The sequence below is a fragment of the Mustela lutreola genome, chromosome 4, assembly GCF_030435805.1.
Source record: "Mustela lutreola isolate mMusLut2 chromosome 4, mMusLut2.pri, whole genome shotgun sequence".
Classification (NCBI taxonomy): Eukaryota; Metazoa; Chordata; class Mammalia; order Carnivora; family Mustelidae; genus Mustela; species Mustela lutreola.
Window position 1 is genome coordinate 21,449,812 of NC_081293.1, and position 21,852 is coordinate 21,471,663.

The 21,852-nt window shown below is 39.1% G+C and overlaps 1 long non-coding RNA gene across 1 annotated transcript in view; it reads left to right on the forward strand.

The window, feature by feature from the left end:
- Window positions 1–21,852, forward strand: part of LOC131830275 (uncharacterized) — a 67,955-nt gene that overhangs the window by 38,769 nt on the left and 7,334 nt on the right. The window contains exons 3-5 of the long non-coding RNA XR_009353094.1: window positions 85–212; window positions 774–838; window positions 1,998–2,091. This is a non-coding gene — a long non-coding RNA (uncharacterized LOC131830275). The remainder of the gene's footprint in view (window positions 1–84; window positions 213–773; window positions 839–1,997; window positions 2,092–21,852) is intronic.

Genomic DNA, 21,852 nt, shown 5'->3' on the forward strand with positions numbered 1-21,852 from the left:
TAAATTTCTATTCATTAAGCAGTATTTACTGAGTCCTCACAATAGTGCTCTGAAGACAATACTATTATTAATTCCATTTTACAGATGCAGGAACTGGTCTGGTGAAATGACATCACTTGTTCAAGGCCATGGAGATGGCCAGTCTATGATATGAAGGAAGATGTATCAGAAAACTGATCTATACAGTTGAACAAATACTGTTCCCTCAAAAGGTTTGTTTTCCTCTTTCCTACAGTAGATTTGTTTGTTTTCCATGCAAAAGGAAGTAAGATGAGTCCTCATTTTTACCCTGAAAAAATTCCTCCTCTGTAGTAGGAAAGTGAGAGGCAGGGATTGTGCTGAGAGTGCATCGTGACCAATAGACACAGGTCAGATCAGGACATCCATCTGGGGTGCTGGGAAATAAAAACAGGGAAGGAGAACAATGTATTTCAGCTCCAATCAGAATAAGAGCAAAGGAATCAATGTTTACCAAATGAAACTTATCTAGAATAGCACTTATTTCCCAAGTCCCATAGGTATTACAAACTGAAACAGGAAATGAAAAGCTATTAAAATAAATGTTCCAATAGTATTCTTAACACAACTACCAGCACTTTGATGAAAAAGAAACCCATACCACCCTCGTCTATATTTTCTAAGCTCAAACTCATAGAACTTTCTTGATAGGTCAGCACTAAATTTGAGTAATCGTTGCTAAGCCCTAGACTCGAGTACTTAAAAGGAAGTAGAAGTTAAAAAAATCTCTGTACATGTGGGTGTTATGCTTACAGGTAATCTGTTGCTAGAGCTAGAGGAAAGTTGAAAACATGGCTTTAAAAAGAAAACAACATATGAGGTAAGTATTACATTTTATTTAATTTAGTGGGCTGTATAGAAATGACTGAGATTTCCAAAATTGTTCTCTCCCATTTCATCAAGAGCTTTAAAGAAAATGTTGTACCTCTCTTAATATTGCTTCTTCCTTCCTGTTTCACTGAAGTATCTTTGAAAAGTGCAAGGGGAGGGCGCCTGGGTGTCTCAGTGGGTTAAAGCCTCTGCCTTCAGCTCAGGTCATGATCTCAGGATCCTGGGATCGAGCCCCCACATTGGGCTCTCTGCTTGGCAGGGAGCCTGCTTTCCCCTCTCTGCCTGCCGCTCTGCCTATTTGTGATCTCTCTCTGTCAAATAAATAAATAAAATCTTTAAAAAAAAAGAAAAAGGAAAAAAAAGTGCAAGGGGAAGAGGACAATAGTGGTACAATGAAAACAGTGATGATGATGATGACAATGACAATAGTCTCTTCTCCCAGTACCTTTTCTCATTGCTACCTAGAGTTATGATTTGTATGTAGTTTTATAGGGCTAGGGGCTTTTTAAAGGTGTATTAAGGAGGAGAGAGTAAAGGTCACAATAGTAGGTGTTTTAAAAGAATATGAATACATTCTATTTTATACATATATATACTCAGAACATAGTATATATCACATTTTCTTTATACATTCACCTGTTGATGGGAGTTTGGGTTGTTTCTATACCTTGCATATGGTGAGTAATGAGGTGATGAATATCCAAGTGCTAATACCTCTTCAAGACCCTGATTTCAATTATTTTGGATAAATATCCAGAAGTAAGATTGCATTTTCACTTGGTGGCTCCCCTTCCGGTTTTTGAGGAACTTCAGGGTTTTCTCCAGTGGTTGCACCCGTTTGCATTCTTACGCACAGTGCAAAGCGTTCCGGTATCTCCACATCCTCATCAGCACGTGACTTTGGTCTTTTTGATCACAGCCAACCTGAGAGATATGAGTTGTACCTCCTTGTGGTTGTGATGCATGTTTTCCAGAAATGAGGAATTACTAGAGCTCTGCCGTACACAGCATACCGATGGTCAACATTACTATATTTACACTTAAAAATCTATTGAGGGTGGATCGCAAACACCATAACAAAGTGTATGAAGATCCAAGATCAAGTCAAAGATCCAAAGATCCAAGTCATTTTGTGATTACTTTTGCAGATCATGCACCTTCAGTGGTTACAGGGAAGTGTTCCAGGCCTGAACCATGTGCGTTACGGCTTTTATGAACGATGCATCCAGTCTATCAGAAGAGGTGAGCTCTGTTTCCACCCTGCATTCTTTCTTCCTGTGCCAGCTTTTTCTGGCAGTAGGAAGTGTTGATTTAAATGACTGGTTAGTGTAGTGGAAAAGTCCTGAATACACTAAAAGTAAAATTGTGGTAAATTAAATAAATGTGTAAAGAAAGACTAACAGTTTTGAAAGACTCTGGCTTCAGTTTTCGAAGACTTGCATGTGATTTCTGCAGCTCAGTTCCCAAATTAAGATTACCTTCATTCTTGCACATTTGTATATACCTAAGGATGCTTAAAGAAGAATTTTCCTTCAAACACCCTGTGAAGCTTATCCCCGGAGAAGGTCATTTGCAGGGATTGACTCAATAGGTGACCGGTGTATTTGCAGATTGTTTGACATCCCATCTGAGCTGTTAGGAACCTTGGAGAAGTCCAGCAGAAGTGGCTGGAAGTGAGGAATAAGGCAGGGACTGATGTTGGTCATGGAGCAAAAAGTGCTGCTTTCTCAGCCTTGCAGTGAGCCCATCAGTGTTCCGTCTTTATTAATACATGTCAATACACACATGTACTTTCCTACCAGACTGAACGTAGTTCTCATCATGAATCTCGTGCTCCTACATACTCTTTTAAGAATGTCGTAAGCTTAGGAGTTAACATGTTGACTATTAAGTGCCAACTGTTTACCCAGATGTGGTCACAATGTAGTGTAGGAATAGATATGACAAGAGCCAGGACTATGGGAAGGCTGTTAAGGAAATCAAAAACAAAACCTTTTGGGGCGCCTGGGTGGCTCAGTGGGTTAAACCATCTGCCTTCAGCTCAGGTCATGATCCCAGAGTCCTGGGATCAAGCCCCGCATCCAGCTCTCTGCTCAGCAGGGAACCTGCACCCCCCCCCCTTCTCTCTGTCTGCCTCTCTGCCTACTTGTGATCTCTGTCTGTCAAATAAATAAATAAAATCTTAAAAAAAACAACAACAAACAAAACAAACAAACAAACAAAAAACCTTTTCCCAAAACTTTTATCTAACTGACCCAGAAGTTCACATTTAGAGACTTCATTCTAAGTAATTATGGATCATTCTCTTATTCCCTATAATGGTGTAAAATTTGCTTAAACTTAGATGGGCTAAAACAGCAGAATTCCCCCATGTATCTGTACATGGAGGAATTCTCCAAACAGATTGATTTGAAAAAAATATATCCAGGGTGTATCTGGATAGTAATTGCTAGTATTACTAAAGGACTCAGCTTTTAAACAATTTTGGGTCTCTTTTATTTGTAAAAGAGTTTTAGTGTGTTAAAGCTCAGTTTTTATAAGTAGCTTTTTAAGACTATAGCTAGGTTGTGAAACAAGGTAGACATATGACAATGCCTAAAGTAAAATCTTGGATGAAATGGTACACAGGTCAACTCTGACCCTTCAGCTGTCTTTGTGAAAGAAAGAAAGAAAGAAAGAAAGAAAGAAAGAAAGAAAGAAAGAAAGAGGGAGGGAGGAGGGAGAGGGGAGGGAAAGAAGGAAGGAAGGAAGGAAAGAAAGAAAAAGAAAGAAAGAAAGAAAGAAAGAAAGAAAGAAAGAAAGAAAGAAAGAAAGAAAGATTATCCTTTTCTCAATACAATTTACTTCTCTTAGACTATGGTGATAAATTCATTTGTTAGAAAAATTAGATATTTTGCTGCTGGTTGTGTCAATGTTTTCTTAATAAAGATACAAAGATCTGATGTTGGCGATGTGCTGATGCTCTCTAGTGTGTTACTCCTTTCAGTACACAACCTGTACAAGCACACACCTTGGCTCCAGGGTTTGGTGGTTAGTATAGAAAACTCATGAGAAAGTCCTTCCATTTCTATTTCTTAGGTCCTGCCTACCGAGAGTTAGGTGGAGCTGGCCGTCTGTGGTGGCAGGGGCGATGCTCTGATACATACACCCGGCAGAGGTGGAATGCCTGGAGGTTATAGGGGTCTTTACAGAGTATCTTGAAATATCAATGAAATATAAGTATTTCAGTCTTTATCAAGCATTATCGTATATTAGGTCCAATATTAGCAAGTTGAATCAAGCTTTGAGGATTAAATAACTGAAAGAAAGACTTAAACTTGAGAAAAATTCAACCCAGTTGTATAGTTTCTTGATGACAACTGTGTAAAGTGCTCCTTTTAAAGTAGTAGAGTATTTCAGTCAAGTTTCTACACGAATGGAGGTTGATAACCTCCTGCCTCCTTTGAGGCAAGGTCAAAATCTTAGCATTTGACTTAACCAGGAGCTCCATTTCCACCAAAGAAAGAAAATAAAAAGGTGAAAGCAACCACCGTTGTCACTGGAGCTACCCATATATATTCTTTCTCTTCTTCTTCTGGGCATATTTTAAGATTGCACTTGAAATCAGGTACGGCTGTTAGACTTGTTTTGTACAATGAAATGTAAATGAAAGTAGCATGTGTCAGAGAAAACTCTTCAGGTTTGGCCTTCCATTGAGGCTGACTTAGAGCGAAGCTCCTATCAAGTGGGCATGTACTATACAAGAGAAGTAAACCTTTTAAGCCACTAGGCATTGAGAGGAGCTTTCATCAGAATCACTTGAAGGACTTTTTAAACTGATTGCCAGGCACACCTCCAGAGTTTCTCATTTAGTAGGTTGGTGACTGAGGCGAGGAGCGCAAGCGGCCACATGATGCCAGAGCTGTTCGCCCAAAGTCCATGCTTTGAAAACAATCACCTTAAACTATCTTGACTGAGGCAGGGAGGGTCCCCTGATTTATGTCAGTGAATGTAAATGATGACCTTGCACTGGTAAGTTATTCTATGGTAGACAGTGTATTTCTTCGCAGTAATCTTAACGACTACATTGTGTTCATATAATTCATTGTACAGATTGAAAACTCAAAACTTCTAGGGATTTAACTATTGCCCAGTCTTAGTAACTGGCAGTGTTGAAATCTCAGCCTGCCTGATAATAAACATTAGGTTTGTATTAATCTATTTTTATATGGTTCAGACTCTTTTGAAGGTATTCGATCACTTCAATAATGCTAAGTACTGGGTTTGAGAACATATTCTTATTTAGTAAGATTTTACTGAGTTACTTCATTTCAATATGATTATATTTTAGGATAATTATTTTCTTTCTAGATGTGGTGGAGGCCCCAAAGATGAATAAAGCCCCATACATTTTCATAGAATTTGCAGTCTTTCAGAGTATCTCAAAAGCAAGTCCGACTATAAAGGCATTAGGACAAGAATAAACAAAAGACTATGGGAGTCCAGAGGAGGGAGGGATTCCATCCAGAGAGTGAGTGAGAACCCATGAGCTGAGCTGTAAAAAGTGATGGGTCTTTAGAGCAAAGTGAGAAAGAAACTGTACAATTGCAATACTGAGCTACACCACTGAGAAGATTGGTTTGAGCCATATTTTTATAATTAAAAAAATATCCCTGGGACACTTTAATTCTTTAAAGGTTAATTAATAGATGTATTGAGTGTTATGGTAACGATTAATTGAGGTGGTGCTGGTGCTGGAGGCATAATAAGGAATTTAAAGTATTATGTAGATTTTCTCATAGGTTATTTTCCTATGAGACGGTTAAATATGATGGCAGTGACAGTACCAAGTTCCAAATGATATTTCTAAGTAAATTGTTTAAATCCTCAATCTAGTTGTTTTTTTTTTAAATCTGAAAATGTAATAGCTAATAATTTTAGAAAGTGCTCACAGTTGAAAATGATTTGTGGAGGTAGTGATTTAAAATATGTTTGTCCCCAGTTTGGTCCAGTGGAGTAACTTAGTAGCTTAGCCTAAGCTGGAAAGGAGTTGGAATTTCTTTTGGAAAGGATCTTCTAGCATCTTATGCCTTCCATAAAATAACTGGCACTTGTTAAGAAGCTAAGTCTTGCCAGAAATAAATGGAGCTGCTTTTTTGATGCTTTTTTCACACAAACATGTCTCAGGGAAGTCAATATGTCAGCTGTCTCGTAAAGTTGATTGGGTTTTGAATCTCACTTTATAGTAATCGCTTGCTTGAGGCATGTCCAAAATGTTGTTTTGAAACTGCCAATAAAGCCACAAGTTGACCGTCTATAGGGACATTAATGTGAAGTGCCCCGACTGTTTTTTTCTTCAAATCTTCTCCAAAATATTCCTCCCTTGAATCACTAACACATCAGTAACTCTAGGCTGACAAGTGGGGACTGTGAGAAAGTAGGTGGGTGTCACTGAGTAGAGTCTAGACAACGATCCCAGTATGCCTCTGCGGGTGAGAGAAATGAAGTCATCAGAGGTGTGGACTCTGCACTTACTCCATTTGGATTAGACTTCACAACTCCACCTTTTACTAGGGAAGCCACAGAGAATTATTTCTGTTTGCGCAAATGAAGACCATGTTGGACTTTGGATTTAGACAGACTCTTGTCCAAATCTGAACTTTAATACTCACTAGCAAGGCGTCCTTACGAAGTCCCTTGACTTCCCTAAGGCATGGGCTGCGAGGGCCAGGGAAGCTCTGTGGAAGAGACAGATGTGGAAGACCTAGAATATGGAGGTGATTCTAAGATACCAAAAGTCCAAAGCTGCATTTAACCTAAGATTGAAAGGCTCTGACTGAAGTGGACATTCTGGTGGGATGGAACTGGATAGGAAAGTTGATCACTTCCTGATGAAAATTACATTAAATTCTCAGAATTTCCCCTTCTCACATGAATTCACTGGACCTTTCCCAGATACCAAGGTTTCCATTCCTGTGTGTGCTTTCCACTTAACCTACATCTTCTAATGTGAGGCTGAGGGGGATACCCTCTCAGAAACATGTGTGTGTGTGTGTGTTTTAATATAGCCATCTAGACTCCAAAGCTCTGGTATACTTGTTTTTGTTTTTGTTTTTCAGTCAGAATTCATAGTAAAATGCTGCGAGGTCTTAAGATTTTGACTCTCCTTACACCCAGTGTGTTTGCATTTCATATTTGTAGGAAAAAGTTTTCCAGGCATATTGAAGAGTTCTGGTTACTTAACTATGCAAGGGGAAAACCCATTACTTAGAAATTAACTCATCATATTTTGAAGCCATGTCTTCTAAAGAGTCTTTGAAGTAAAAAGGCATTTCTGTGGTGGCTGTATTCCATTCTTAATGTTCTCTAATTTTCACGTCTGAACCAAGTGTTTGTCTAACTAGTTTGATTGTGATTCCTCCCACATGAGTGCCAACAAATACTTGTATTACTTCTCGGTCCATCCCTTGAAATGTGGACTTAGAATATTGAGAAGAGAACACATTTTACATCCATTAACATGTCAGGTCATGAGCCTGGGGATCAATATTATTGAACCCTAAGACATGGTCCATCTTTACTTTTCAGACTCTGACTACTTGGGATTTGTCTACTCTAAGACAGGGGACAGAAAGGTCTGGAGGGAGACAGACGTGAGAGAAAAGCATGAGATAAAGTGTCATTAGAGATCTTCTAAGTCAGTGGCTTTTCTCTTCCTTTTCTTGAAAAGGAGGGTCATGTTTAAAGGGAGCTAAATGGAATCTTTATTTGATTAATCACAAAACGTTTCTCACATGATATTTATTTGCCCATATTATAATTCAAGATGTCATACTTCTAAATCTCAGTTTACTCAGTAAAACCTACTGGATTCTGTCAGAGACCTGTTAACTAAAAAAGAGTAAGCTTGCTTACTCATTCCAACATGATCCAATTGCTCGAACTGAAAAAATAAGGTAAAATACAAACAATTTTGACAAGTAGCACTGTTAACAATGAGCTGAGATATCAGTGGATTTATTAGGAAATCCTCTATCGAAAATGTTCCTCTGCAGAAAACAAGGATTGGCCTTCCAGGCTTATGAGAGAAGTTTTATCAATATTGTCCAAATTAATTCTCAGAAACAGTAATATACATAACAAAAAGTATGTTTTGTCATTTGGGAAACATTATGTGAAGCATATTTAACTTCAGGACTTGCCAGAGGCTTTAACATTCTACTGCACATTAAGATGCTCCAAATGTATTTGACAACAGGAACATTTTTCTCTTGGGCCATTTCAGGACTAATCTTCAGTAGAGGACATGTGGCAAAGCTGATTTACATGGCTTACTTTCATACTGATTGCTTCAATCTAATAGTAACGTAGGGCACAGCCCGAATATCTACAGAGGGTGCTATTATGAAGGCTCATGGCATGATGTTCTATTTTGCAGCTTGGTGTCTTTGTCAGAGTTGTAGATGGAACAAGGCATTGAGCCAAAATAGATAGCCTTAGAAGGTGCTCTCAGTTGTTGCCCCCACCGCACCACACCAGGAGTCCTTCTACCCAGGGTTGGCGCTGCTTCCTGAAAGTGGCATTTTCTTCTTTCTGGGGCTGGGAGCAGGAGTGTGGTGTTAAGTGTAATAACCACACTGACCTTTTGACAGCTTCCCTTCCAGTGAGAGGTGGCTAGGTGACTCAGTTACGGTCAAGTACACAAAATGGAAGCACAGTTGGTAAAGGTTAAGCATCCCAACAGGAAGCAATTCTCAGGTACCAGACCTTTCTGTTTCCACTTGCATCAAATGTGTTTAGACTTCTTGTGTCCATCCTGTGAAGGTGAGGTGAGAGTAGTGCAGGTAAGATAACAGGGCAGGGGAGAATGGTTTCTCAGTGGCTGCTGCCTTTAATCGTGACTGTCTCCACATTGGATGTCACTATCTTGGGGCAGTTTAACGTTGTCAATATATATATTTATTTGTACTCCCTAATATAAGCAACTTTACCTTATTTTCTTTATCCCAACTCTATTTTTTATATTGTAAGTGTTCAAAATTAGCAAAGGCCTCTTTTTGAATGCTCTGAAGTGTGACCAAATGTTACAACTTTTTCTAACATATGCAGCATCCAAACATCTTCTGTTTGACTTTTCTGGTGCCTTTTTTTTTTCCTTTGGTGGTTGAAAGCAAAGCAGGTTGAAGACTGCTAAGAAATGTACTTATGTTCCTCATAGGCCCAAGGGTTACACCCATAATATTTTAATGATTAAAAAAAAGAGAAATATAAAGAAAAATGGACAGCATGTGCTGTGTAAATATAGTTAGTAAATATGAGTCATCACATCCAACACATTCACTGATGACCATATACCATTGGCCTGCTCATGCAAGAAGCTACATAAATTCTTCCAACCAGTGCTGAGTCAATTGGTAAAATTGCTGATTTCTTTACAACTTTTTGTGTCCATGGTGGGACAAATTATTTGAAATCGATATTGTTTTTAAACTTAAAGCCTGCTGATTTCCATATTTATAAAATGAAGGAAAAGTACCTGTAAAATAATAATAATAATAGTTAACAAAGTCTTGAAAAGCAATTATTATTGCTTAAAACTTTGAATTTTCTGACCATCTCAAATGAGGATGATTCAACTAAGTTGTTCAGTCTTTGAAGTGAATCAGTATTTTGATTGCACTGATTGTAGTCTGTCCATTTTCCTTCCTTCCTTCCTTCCTTCCTTCCTCCACTTGCCTGCCTGCCTGCCTTTCATCCTTTCTTTTTTATCCTGGTTGCTGCTGAGTTTTATGCCCAAATAGCTGTGCAGCTTGGCTGGCAATGATTCTGGGAGCAGGTTACATGTTCTTTGGGGCAACAAATATTAATGTTAAGAATCAAATGTATCAGGACGCCTGGGTGGCTCAGTTGGTTGGACGACTGCCTTCGGCTCAGGTCATGGTCCTGGAGTCCCAGGATCAAGTCCCGCATCGGGCTTCCAGCTCCATGGGGAGTCTGCTTCTCCCTCTGACCTTCTCCTCGCTCATGCTCTCTCTCACTGTCTCTCTCTCAAATAAATAAATAAATAAATAAATCTTTAAAAAAAAAAAAAAAGAATCAAATGTATCACGGAGTGCTGTGTGTGAAATTTGGGATTCAAGGCATGCAGGATCAACACACACTGTGTGGTTAGGTATGGTATTTAATGTATTTTTTAATTGATGGAGAGTTTAGACGTGATAGTTGATATGTTCACCTCTGCATTCAAGTTTTTATCCTGTACTCAGGTTGTCCAACCTCAACTTGTTCCACTGTAGCCCCCCCCACATTTGCTATCTTGTCTGAGACTATAGATGATGGCTGTGGTCAAGGAGCGTGTGACTGTGGGAGAAAGAATGGAAGTCTCGAGACTCATTCCAACTCTCTATCTACTTACTTCCTTAGTTACCTGTCCCAACGGACCCACTTACCTTCCTGACTTTTCCAAATATGATTGATATGTGTGTTATGTTTTAAACTCCAAAAATGTTAAGACTTTTTTCATATTTTTTTTTTTTACATTGAGATAGTTAGACTTACAGAAGGGTTACAAAAATTGTAAGCAACGGTTCCCAAGTGCTCTTAATTCAATTTCTCCTAATTTTAACATCATGCATAGCTATTTTACAATTCACATAACTAAGAAGTCAACATTGGCAAAGTACTGTTAATTAAACTTCAGGTTTTACTAGTTTTACTCTGATGTCCTTCAATACTAAGAAAAATCCAGAATCTCACATTGTACTTAGTTTTCATGTCTTCATAGTCTCCCCAATCTGTAATAGTTCCTTAATATTTTCTTGTTTTGCTTTGTTTTTACCACCTTCAAGGGTTTGAAGAGTACCAGTTATTTTGCACAATACCTCTCAATTTGAGTTTGTGTGATGTGTGTATATACGATATTTTCTAATGATTAAATTGAAATATTCATTATGTTAAGTGATGGGACCAACTCAGGGTATCATATAGGAGGGCATTATTTCCACCTTTGTAATTATAACTACTTTCCTGCAATTAATAAGTACTTGGGAGTTGGAATGTTTTGAAAATACATCAGTATCCTGCCCCATCTCATTGTTACAAAGGCCTTGAAACCATGTACTTCAAGAATCAAAACAAATATTACTATGTTCTTTTAACAGTGATTTTTCTAGTTTCCTTATTTCTTCTATATTTATTGAGGTTATTCTGTAAGGAAGAATTATCCTTTTTCCTCTATTTATTCATTTATTCTTCCATGTACTTATATTAACATGGACCCATAGATACATATTTTAGTCTTTGGATTATGATCCAAATTGCTATTTATGTTGCTCCAATTCTTCTGGCTGTGACCACTGGAGCTCTTTCAGATTAGTTCCTGTGTTCTTTCAACATATTCCCATTCTATTTGGAAGAGTGGGGAGGGCCTCCCATATTTTACATACCACAAGATACTCTGGGGTCATCCTGTGTTTTGCTTGTCTCAGTCTTAAAAAGAATCACCTCTCCAAGAAGACTGTGTTTATCAGAACATGGAATACAGAAGCTAAGTTCTGGGTTTTAAGGGTCCTTTCTTTTTTTTTTTTTTTTAAACATTTTATGTATTTATTTTTTGAGAGAGTGAGAGAGAGAGTATGAGTCAGAGGAGGAACAGAGGAAGAAGCAGACTCCTCGCTGAGCAGTGAGCTGGATGTGGGACTCAATCCCAGGACTCTGGGATCATGACCCGAGCTGAAGGCAGATGCTTAACTGACTGAGCCACCCAGGTGCCTGGCATTAGGTGTTCTTATGGCTACTGTGCTTGCACAGCTCCTTGGGTCTTCTAGTGAATGTACCTGACAAATATACAAATGTATACTAACCCACCTCCAAGTAATTATTTGCAAATACCCTTTGTATATAAAAAATAGTTTGTGATGATATCCCGGATTCCAATTTGGCAATTCAGGGCTCATTTACTCTAGTCTTTACCCTTACAGCTTCTTTCTCTAACAGTGAGGAACTCTCATTCGACAGCAGTGTACACATAGAGTTGCTCATTCTTAAACAAACTGACCAACCAGAATACAGTTTTTATGAGTTATCTTTGTCTTACAGTATACAATCAAAGCATGGTTTCCAAAGTTATTTAGGTCAGCTCCTTTCTTTCCCATCCCATTTTGAGGAGTGAGATGATTCATTGGCAACACAGAATCACTCATCACAGTTTTTACTATATCTTGAATTCCCTGCATATCCTGGTAGATTTGGAAAAAAAAAATCCAAACAGTAAAACTTAACTCTGTGTGGTGTACAGTTCTATCACTTGGGTAAAATATGCATAGAGTCATGTATTTACCATAATTCACCTTTAATATGATCATTAAAGTAACTGAACTATAGACTACCATATTGTTCATGTATGGGTTCCATTTAATTTTGCTTGTTTTCTTCTATTTTCTGTCTTCTTTTGGGCTATTTGAACATTTTATGATTATATTTTATCTCCTGTATATTTCTTTTATGATTATATATTTATTGACTTATTAAAATTCTTTAAAAAGTGTGGTGGTTTTCCTAGGATTATATATCTTACATTATATATCTTTATTCAATTAAATACTACCCTAAAATAATGTTATACAGCTTGAATGTATAATTTAAGACCATACGACTGTGTAGACTCCAAGTCTTTTCATCCTTGTATTTTTGCTGTTATATATTTTGCAAGTTCTATAAATATACACATTTTTCATGCCTGAAGAATTTCCTTTCACATTTCTGAACAATCTGAATCAACATTTGAATAATATAGCTCAATATTTATGACAGTATTTTTTCAAGTCCAACCTTAGAATAATACTGGTGTCAATAATATCAGTGCCATTATTACTATATATTTTATATTTACATACGTTAAAAATATAAAATGCATTATTACTACTTTTGCCTTAAGCAACTAGTTATATCTTAGAACAATTAAAAATAAGAAGTTAGTTTTATGTTATTTCATTTATGCCATCTCTAGTACTGGTAATTTCATTGTGTGGACCCAAGTTCCAACCATTATCAGGTTGTTTTTCTAAAATTTTCCTTTACTATTTCAATAGCATATATCTTCTGGTAAGGAATAACCTCAATTTTTGTTTTGGATTTTCTGAATCAGTATTTGCTTTTGCTTTGCTCTTTATAGTTCTGGGTTGTCATTTGCATTTATTGAACTCCTTTTTTTTTTTTAGCACTTTAATGATACCATTCCATTTTCTTTTAGGTTGTATGATTTTGAAAGAGAGGTCTACTATATCGTTCCAATTTTAGTATATGTGCTGCCGAAGCAAGCACAAGAGAGGTCTACTATAATTCTTACTGTGTCATCACTCAATAACTTCTTTTGGGTTTCTGGTTGCTTTCAAGATATTCTTTTTGGTTTTAGGCAATTTAAATAAGAAAAGCATAGGGCTGTATGTGTTTGGGTATGTTTGTGTTTGTAGGGTGGTGGAATTTGGTACTCTCTTAGGTTTTTAGATCTGCAATTAATTTTAGATAGCTCTTGGCCATTACCTCCTCAGGTAGGTAGTCTGTCCTGCTCAGACCTCTCTTTTAACTTCTGGGATTCCAGTTACTAAGATGTTAGAACATTTGACATTGGCACAGAGCTCTTAGTTACATGGCTTTTGTTTTGTTTTGCTTTCATTTTTAGTTTTAGCTTTTCACTTTATTTTCCATTGATAATCCCCAAAGTTATTGATTCTTTCACACTATTGAGCCTTCTCATGAACATTTCAAAAGCAGTCCTCATCTTAGTTGCTGTATTTTTTTTTTTTTGAGATTTGAAATTCTTTTTTTTTTTTCTTTTTTTTTTTTTTAATTTTTTATTTTTTATAAACATATATTTTTATCCCCAGGGGTACAGGTCTGTGAATTACCAGGTTTACACACTTCACAGCACTCACCAAAGCACATACCTCCCCAATGTCCGTAATCCCACCCCGTTCTCCCAAACCCCCTCCCCCCAGCAACCCTCAGTTTGTTTTGTGAGATTAAGAGTCACTTATGGTTTGTCTCCCTCCCAATCCCATCTTGTTTCATTGATTCTTCTCCTACCCACTTAAGCCCCCATGTTGCATCACCACTTCCTCATATCAGGGAGATCATATGATAGTTGTCTTTCTCTGCTTGACTTATTTCGCTAAGCATGATACGCTCTAGTTCCATCCATGTTGTCGCAAATGGCAAGATTCCATTTCTTTTGATGGCTGCATAGTATTCCATTGTGTATATATACCACATCTTCTTGATCCATTCATCTGTTGATGGACATCTAGGTTCTTTCCATAGTTTGGCTATTGTGGACATTGCTGCTATAAACATTCGGGTGCATGTGTCCCTTTGGATCACTACATTTGTATCTTTAGGGTAAATACCCAATAGTGCAATTGCTGGGTCATAGGGCAGTTCTATTTTCAACATTTTGAGGAACTCCATGCTGTTTTCCAGAGTGGCTGCACCAGCTTGCATTCCCACCAACAGTGTAGGAGGGTTCCCCTTTCTCCGCATCCTCGCCAGCATCTGTCATTTCCTGACTTGTTGATTTAAGCCATTCTGATTGGTGTGAGGTGATATCTCATTGTGGTTTTGATTTGTATTTCCCTGATGCCGAGTGATATGGAGCACTTTTTCATGTGTCTGTTGGCCATCTGGATGTCGTCTTTGCAGAAATGTCTGTTCATGTCCTCTGCCCATTTCTTGATTGGATTATTTGTTCTTTGGGTGTTGAGTTTGCTAAGTTCTTTATAGATTCTGGACACTAGTCCTTTATCTGATATGTCGTTTGCAAATATCTTCTCCCATTCTGTCAGTTGTCTTTTGATTTTGTTAACTGTTTCCTTTGCTGTGCAAAAGCTTTTGATCTTGATGAAATCCCAATAGTTCATTTTTTCCCTTGCTTCCCTTGCCTTTTGCGTTGTTCCTAGGAAGATGTTGCTGCGGCAGAGGTCGAAGAGGTTGCTGCCCGTGTTCTCCTCAAGGATTTTGATGGATTCCTTTCGCACATTGAGGTCCTTCATCCATTTTGAGTCTATTTTTGTGTGTGGTGTAAGGAAATGGTTCAATTTCATTTTTCTGCATGTGGCTGTCCAATTTTCCCAGCACCATTTATTGAAGAGGCTGTCTTTTTTCCATTGGACATTCTTTCCTGCTTTGTCGAAGATTAGTTGACCATAGAGTTGAGGGTCTATTTCTGGGCTCTCTATTCTGTTCCATTGATCTATGTGTCTGTTTTTGTGCCAGTACCATGCTGTCTTGATGATGACAGCTTTGTAATAGAGCTTGAAGTCCGGAATTGTGATGCCACCAACGTTGGCTTTCTTTTTCAATATCCCTTTGGCTATTCGAGGTCTTTTCTGGTTCCATATAAATTTTAGCATTATTTGTTCCATTTCTTTGAAAAAGATGGATGGTACTTTGATAGGAATTGCATTAAATGTGTAGATTGCTTTAGGTAGCATAGACATTTTCACAATATTTATTCTTCCAATCCAGGAGCATGGAACATTTTTCCATTTCTTTGTGTCTTCCTCAATTTCTTTCATGAGTACTTTATAGTTTTCTGAGTATAGATTCTGTGTCTCTTTGGTTAGGTTTATTCCTAGGTATCTTATGATTTTGGATGCAATTGTAAATGGGATTGACTCCTTAATATCTCTTTCTTCTGTCTTGCTGTTGGTGTAGAGAAATGCAACTGATTTCTGTGCATTGATTTTATATCCTGACACTTTACTGAATTCCTGTATAAGTTCTAGCAGTTTTGGAGTGGAGTCTTTTGGGTTTTCCACATATAGTATCATATCATCTGCGAAGAGTGATAATTTGACTTCTTCTTTGCCGATTTGGATGCCTTTAATTTCCTTTTGTTGTCTGATTGCTGAGGCTAGGACCTCTAGTACTATGTTGAATAGCAGTGGTGATAATGGACATCCCTGCCGTGTTCCTGACCTTAGCGGAAAAGCTTTCAGTTTTTCTCCATTGAGAATGATATTTGCGGTGGGTTTTTCATAGATGGCTTTGATGATATTGAGGTATGTGCCCTCTATCCCTACACTTTGAAGAGTTTTGATCAGGAAGGGATGCTGTACTTTGTCAAATGCTTTTTCAGCATCTATTGAGAGTATCATATGGTTCTTGTTCTTTCTTTTATTGATGTGTTGTATCACATTGACTGATTTGCGGATGTTGAACCAACCTTGCAGCCCTGGAATAAATCCCACTTGGTCGTGGTGAATAATCTTTTTAATGTACTGTTGAATCCTATTGGCTAGTATTTTGTTGAGTATTTTCGCATCTGTGTTCATCAAGGATATCGGTCTATAGCTCTCTTTTTTGGTGGGATCCTTGTCTGGTTTTGGGATCAAGGTGATGCTGGCCTCATAAAATGAGTTTGGAAGTTTTCCTTCCATTTCTATTTTTTGGAACAGTTTCAGGAGAATAGGAATTAGTTCTTCTTTAAATGTTTGGTAGAATTCCCCCGGAAAGCCGTCTGGCCCTGGGCTTTTGTTTGTTTGGAGATTTTTAATGACTGTTTCAATCTCCTTACTGGTTATGGGTCTTTTCAGGCTTTCTATTTCTTCCTGGTTCAGTTGTGGTAGTTTATATGTTTCTAGGAATGCATCCATTTCTTCCAGATTGTCAAATTTATTGCCGTAGAGTTGCTCATAGTATGTTCTTATAATAGTTTGTATTTCTTTGGTGTTAGTTGTGATCTGTCCTCTTTCATTCATGATTTTATTTATTTGGGTCCTTTCTTTTTTCTTTTTGATAAGTCGGGCCAGGGGTTTATCAATTTTATTAATTCTTTCAAAGAACCAGCTCCTAGTTTCGTTGATTTGTTCTATTGTTTTTTTGGTTTCTATTTCATTGATTTCTGCTCTGATCTTTATGATTTCTCTTCTCCTGCTGGGCTTAGGGTTTCTTTCTTGTTCTTTCTCCAGCTCCTTTAGGTGTAGGGTTAGGTTGTGTACCTGAGACTTTTCTTATTTCTTGAGAAAGGCTTGTACCGCTATATATTTTCCTCTCAGGACTGCCTTTGTTGTGTCCCACAGATTTTGAACCGTTGTATTTTCATTATCATTTGTTTCCATGATTTTTTTCAATTCTTCTTTAATTTCCCGGTTGACCCATTCATTCTTTAGAAGGATCCTGTTTAGTCTCCATGTATTTGGGTTCTTTCCAAACTTCCTTTTGTGGTTGAGTTCTAGCTTTAGAGCATTGTGGTCTGAAAATATGCAGGGAATGATCCCAATCTTTTGATACCGGTTGAGTCCTGATTTAGGACCGAGGATGTGATCTATTCTGGAGAATGTTCCATGTGCACTAGAGAAGAATGTGTATTCTGTTGCTTTGGGATGAAATATTCTGAATATATCTGTGATGTCCATCTGGTCCAGTGTGTCGTTTAAGGCCTTTATTTCCTTGCTGATCTTTTGCTTGGATGACCTGTCCATTTCAGTGAGGGGAGTGTTAAAGTCCCCTACTATTATTGTATTATTGTTGATGTGTTTCTTTGATTTTGTTATTAATTGGTTTATATAGTTGGCTGCTCCCACGTTGGGGGCATAGATATTGAAAATTGTTAGATCTTCTTGTTGGACAGACCCTTTGAGTATGATATAGTGTCCTTCCTCATCTCTTATTATAGTCTTTGGCTTAAAATCTAATTGATCTGATATAAGGATTGCCACTCCTGCTTTCTTCTGATGTCCATTAGCATGGTAAATTCTTTTCCACCCCCTCACTTTAAATCTGGAGGTGTCTTCGGGCTTAAAATGAGTTTCTTGGAGGCAACATATAGATGGGTTTTGTTTTTTTATCCATTCTGATACCCTGTGTCTTTTGACAGGGGCATTTAGCCCATTCACATTCAGGGTAACTATTGAGAGATATGAATTTAGTGCCATTGTATTGCCTGTAAGGTGACTGTTACTGTATATGGTCTCTGTTCCTTTCTGATCTACCACTTGTAGGCTCTCTCTTTGCTTAGAGGACCCCTTTCAATATTTCCTGTAGAGCTGGTTTGGTATTTGCAAATTCTTTCAGTTTTTGTTTGTCCTGGAAGCTTTTAATCTCTCCTTCTATTTTCAATGATAGCCTAGCTGGATATAGTATTCTTGGCTGCATGTTTTTCTCGTTTAGTGCTCTGAAAATATCATGCCAGCTCTTTCTGGCCTGCCAGGTCTCTGTGGATAAGTCAGCTGCCAATCTAATATTTTTACCATTGTATGTTACAGACTTCTTTTCCCAGGCTGCTTTCAGGATTTTCTCTTTGTCACTGAGACTTGTAAATTTTACTATTAGGTGACGGGGTGTTGGCCTATTCTTATTGATTTTGAGGGGCGTTCTCTGAACCTCCTGAATTTTGATGCTCATTCCCTTTGCCATATTGGGGAAATTCTCCCCAATAATTCTCTCCAGTATACCTTCTGCTCCCCTCTCTCTTTCTTCTTCTTCTGGAATCCCAATTATTCTAATGTTGTTTCGTCTTATGGTGTCACTTATCTCTCGAATTCTCCCCTCGTGGTCCAGTAGCTGTTTGTCCCTCTTTTGCTCAGCTTCTTTATTTTCTGTCATTTGGTCTTCTATATCACTAATTCTTTCTTCTGCCTCATTTATCCTAGCAGTTAGAGCCTCCATTTTTGATTGCACCTCATTAATAGCTTTTTTTTATTTCAACTTGGTTAGATTTTAGTTCTTTTATTTCTCCAGAAAGGGCTTTTATATCTCTCGAGAGGGTTTCTCTAATATCTTCCATGCCTTTTTCGAGCCCGGCTAGAACCTTGAGAATTGTCATTCTGAACTCTAGATCTGACATATTACCAATGTCTGTATTGATTAGGTCCCTAGCCTTCGGTACTGCCTCTTGTTCTTTTTTTTGTGTTGAATTTTTACGTCTTGTCATTTTGTCCAGATAAAAGTAAATGAAGGGGCGAGTAAAATACTAAAAGGGTGGCAACAACCCCAGGAAAATATGCTTTAACCAAATTAGAAGAGATCCAAAATCGTGAGTGGGGAGAAAGGGGATAAAAAGAGGTTCAAAAAGGAAGAAAGAAAAAAAAAGAAAAAAGAAAAAAAAAAGAAAAGAAAAAAATTTTTTAAAAAAGAAAACACCTAAGAAAAATGTAAAAAAGAAAAAATATATATATTAGATAAACTAGTAAAAAATCGTTAAAAAAGAAAAAGGTAACAGTTAAAAAAAAAAATTTTACCCGAAGGCGAGAATAAAAAAAAAAAAAATGAAAAAGAAAAAATTAAGTTAACTGCAAGACTAAAAAAAAATCACAGGAAAAAAGCCATGAGTTCCGTGCTTGGCTTTCTCCTCCTCTGGAATTCTGCTGCTCTCCTTGGTATTGAAACCGCACTCCTTGGTAGGTGAACTTGGTCTCGGCTGGATTTCTTTTTGATCTTCTGGGGGAGGGGCCTGTTGTAGTGTTTCTCAAGTGTCTTTGCCCCAGGCGGAATTACACCGCCCTTACCCGGGGCTGGGGTGAGTAATCTGCTCGGGTTTGCTTTCAGGAGCTTTTGTTCCCTGAGCGCTTTCCGTAGAGTTCCGGGGGACGGGAATACAAATGGCGGCCTCCTGGTCTCCGGCCCGGAGGAGCCGAGAGCCCAGGGCCCCACTCCTCAGTGCGCCCTCAGAGAACAGCGCCCAGTTACTCCCGTCTGCCTGACCTCCGGCCGCGCTCCGAGCTCACCGAGCCTGCGACCGGTTCAAGGTAACACCGAGCTGTGAGCTTACTGTCGGCTCTGTCTCTGTAGCCGGCTTTCCCGTTCCAATAGCCGCAAGCTCTGCGACACTCAGACACCCACGATCCTTCTGTGACCCTGCGGGACCTGAGGCCACGCTGACCCCGCGTGGGCTTCGCCCCGGTTTAGCCTCTGGAGCGATGTCCCTCAGCAGAACAGACTTTTAAAAGTCCTGATTTTGTGCGCGGTTGCTCCGCCACTTGCCGGGAGCCGGCCCCTCCCCCCGGGGTCTATCTTCCCGTCGCTTTGGATTCACTTTTCCTCCGGTCCTACCTTTCAGAAAGTGGTTGTTTTTCTGTTTCCAGAATTGCTGTTCTTCTTCTCTTCGATCTGCCGATGGATTTTCAGGTGTTTGCAATCTTTAGATAAGCTATCTAGCTGATCTCCGGCTAGCTGAAGCAGTCTCAGCTTGCTACTTCTCCGCCATCTTGACTCCTCCCCCCTAGTTGCTGTATTTTTCATTTGAAACATTTATATTTGATTCTCTCCTATAGTCCCCATCTCTCTGCTGAAACTCTTCTTCCGGTCTTGCATATTTTCTATCTTTTTAAACCTGGTAGCCTATTCATTATAATTATTTTGAGTCCGCTGAGGAACAGTTCCAATATTTCTCAGATCTGAGTCTCCCGTAATGATGATTTCTTTGTCTTTAGAAGGTGTGTTATAGGGGCGCCTGAGTGGTTCAGTTGGTTAAGCATCTGCCTTCGGCTCAGGTCAGGATCCCCGGGTCCTGCGATCAAGTCGCATGCTGTGTTCCCCGCTCAGCTGGTAGTCTGTTTCTCCCTCTCCCCTTGCCCTTCTTCCCACTCATTCTCTCTGTGTCAAATAAATAATTTTTTTTTTTAAACGTGTTGCAGGGGTGCCTGGGTGGTCCAGTTAAGTGTCTGACTCTTGGATTCAGTGTAGGTTGTGATCTCAGAGCTGTGCCATCAGCTGGGAGTCTGCTCCAGACTTTCCCTCTCCCTCTGCCCCTCCCCGCAGCTCACGCCTGTTCTCTCTCTCTCTCTCAAATAAATAAATAAACTATTTTTTAAAAATGTTGTATTTTCTTACTTTTTGTAGGACTCCTCATTTTTTGTAGCAAGGTGAGTATCTTGGGAAAGACAGTGGGGACTGAGGTACGCAGTTTGGTGCCCAGTGACCCAGTTGTGGGTAAAACGTTCCCTCTGCCAGGACTTCACAGTGAAGTTTGGTGTTATTCTAATTGGGACTTGGGGTTTGAAGTTTGCGGTCTGTAATGTTACCCTCAGGATGCCACGGCCTTCAGATCCCTCTGGCAAAACCTTGTGCTTCAAGTAGGGGCTTATTTGTCAGATAGCTTTTCTCAGTGTCTATTCCATGTGCAACTTTTGTCCTCAGTCTCCAAAAGACCTCCCGGGTCTCCCACTTCTCGTCCCTCTCCTACGCTTCCAGCATGATTTCCCCATTATTTGTTAGCCAATGCCTCTTACCTCAGCTGGGGCAGGCAGGTGGGGCCTTATCTAGTTATTCTGATGAAGCCGGGTCTCAGTGACACCATGGCCCTGGGTCTGTGGTCCGGTCAGTGCTCCTAACACCCTGTGGCTGTAACTGTGGCTCTAGTGCCTACCCCTACCCTTCCTCCAAGGGTAGGTTTTTTTTTCTTTTTTTTTTCTTTTTTTTTTTTAATTTTTATTTTATTTATTTGCCAGAGAGAGCGATCACAAATAGGCAGAGAGGCAGGCAGAGAGAGAGAGAAGGGGAAACAGGCTCCCTGCTGAGCAGAGAGCCTGATGCGGGACTCGATCCCAGGACCCTGAGATCATGACCTGAGCTGAAGACAGTGGTTTTAACCCACTGAGCCACCCAGGTGCCCCTGGTTTTTTTTTTTTTGTTTGTTTGTTTGTTTTTGTTTTCGCTGTTCTGGTTTTTCCTCCAGGTTTCACTAGTATCCTTAGCGTATCCATGTTTGTTGTCTTTCTGGACTAGGATCCTGAGACTGTGGCAGTGATTGCCACAGTTTTGCTTAAAATGATAAATATCATCACCCACAGTTCTGGGTGTTTGGTCTGAAATCCAGTAGAGCCACCCTCTCTTCAGGGGCTCTATGAAAGAATCTGGCCCTTTCCTCTTCCAGTTTCTGGTGGCTGCCCTAATATTTTTGTGCTTTTAGCTTGTCTCTGCCTCTGTCCTCACATCGTCCTTTCCGCACTGTGTTTTCTTCTCGGTTGTCTCTCTTGTCAGAATACAGGTTGTGGCATTTGGGGTTGTTTTGTGAAGGTCTCCGTGTAT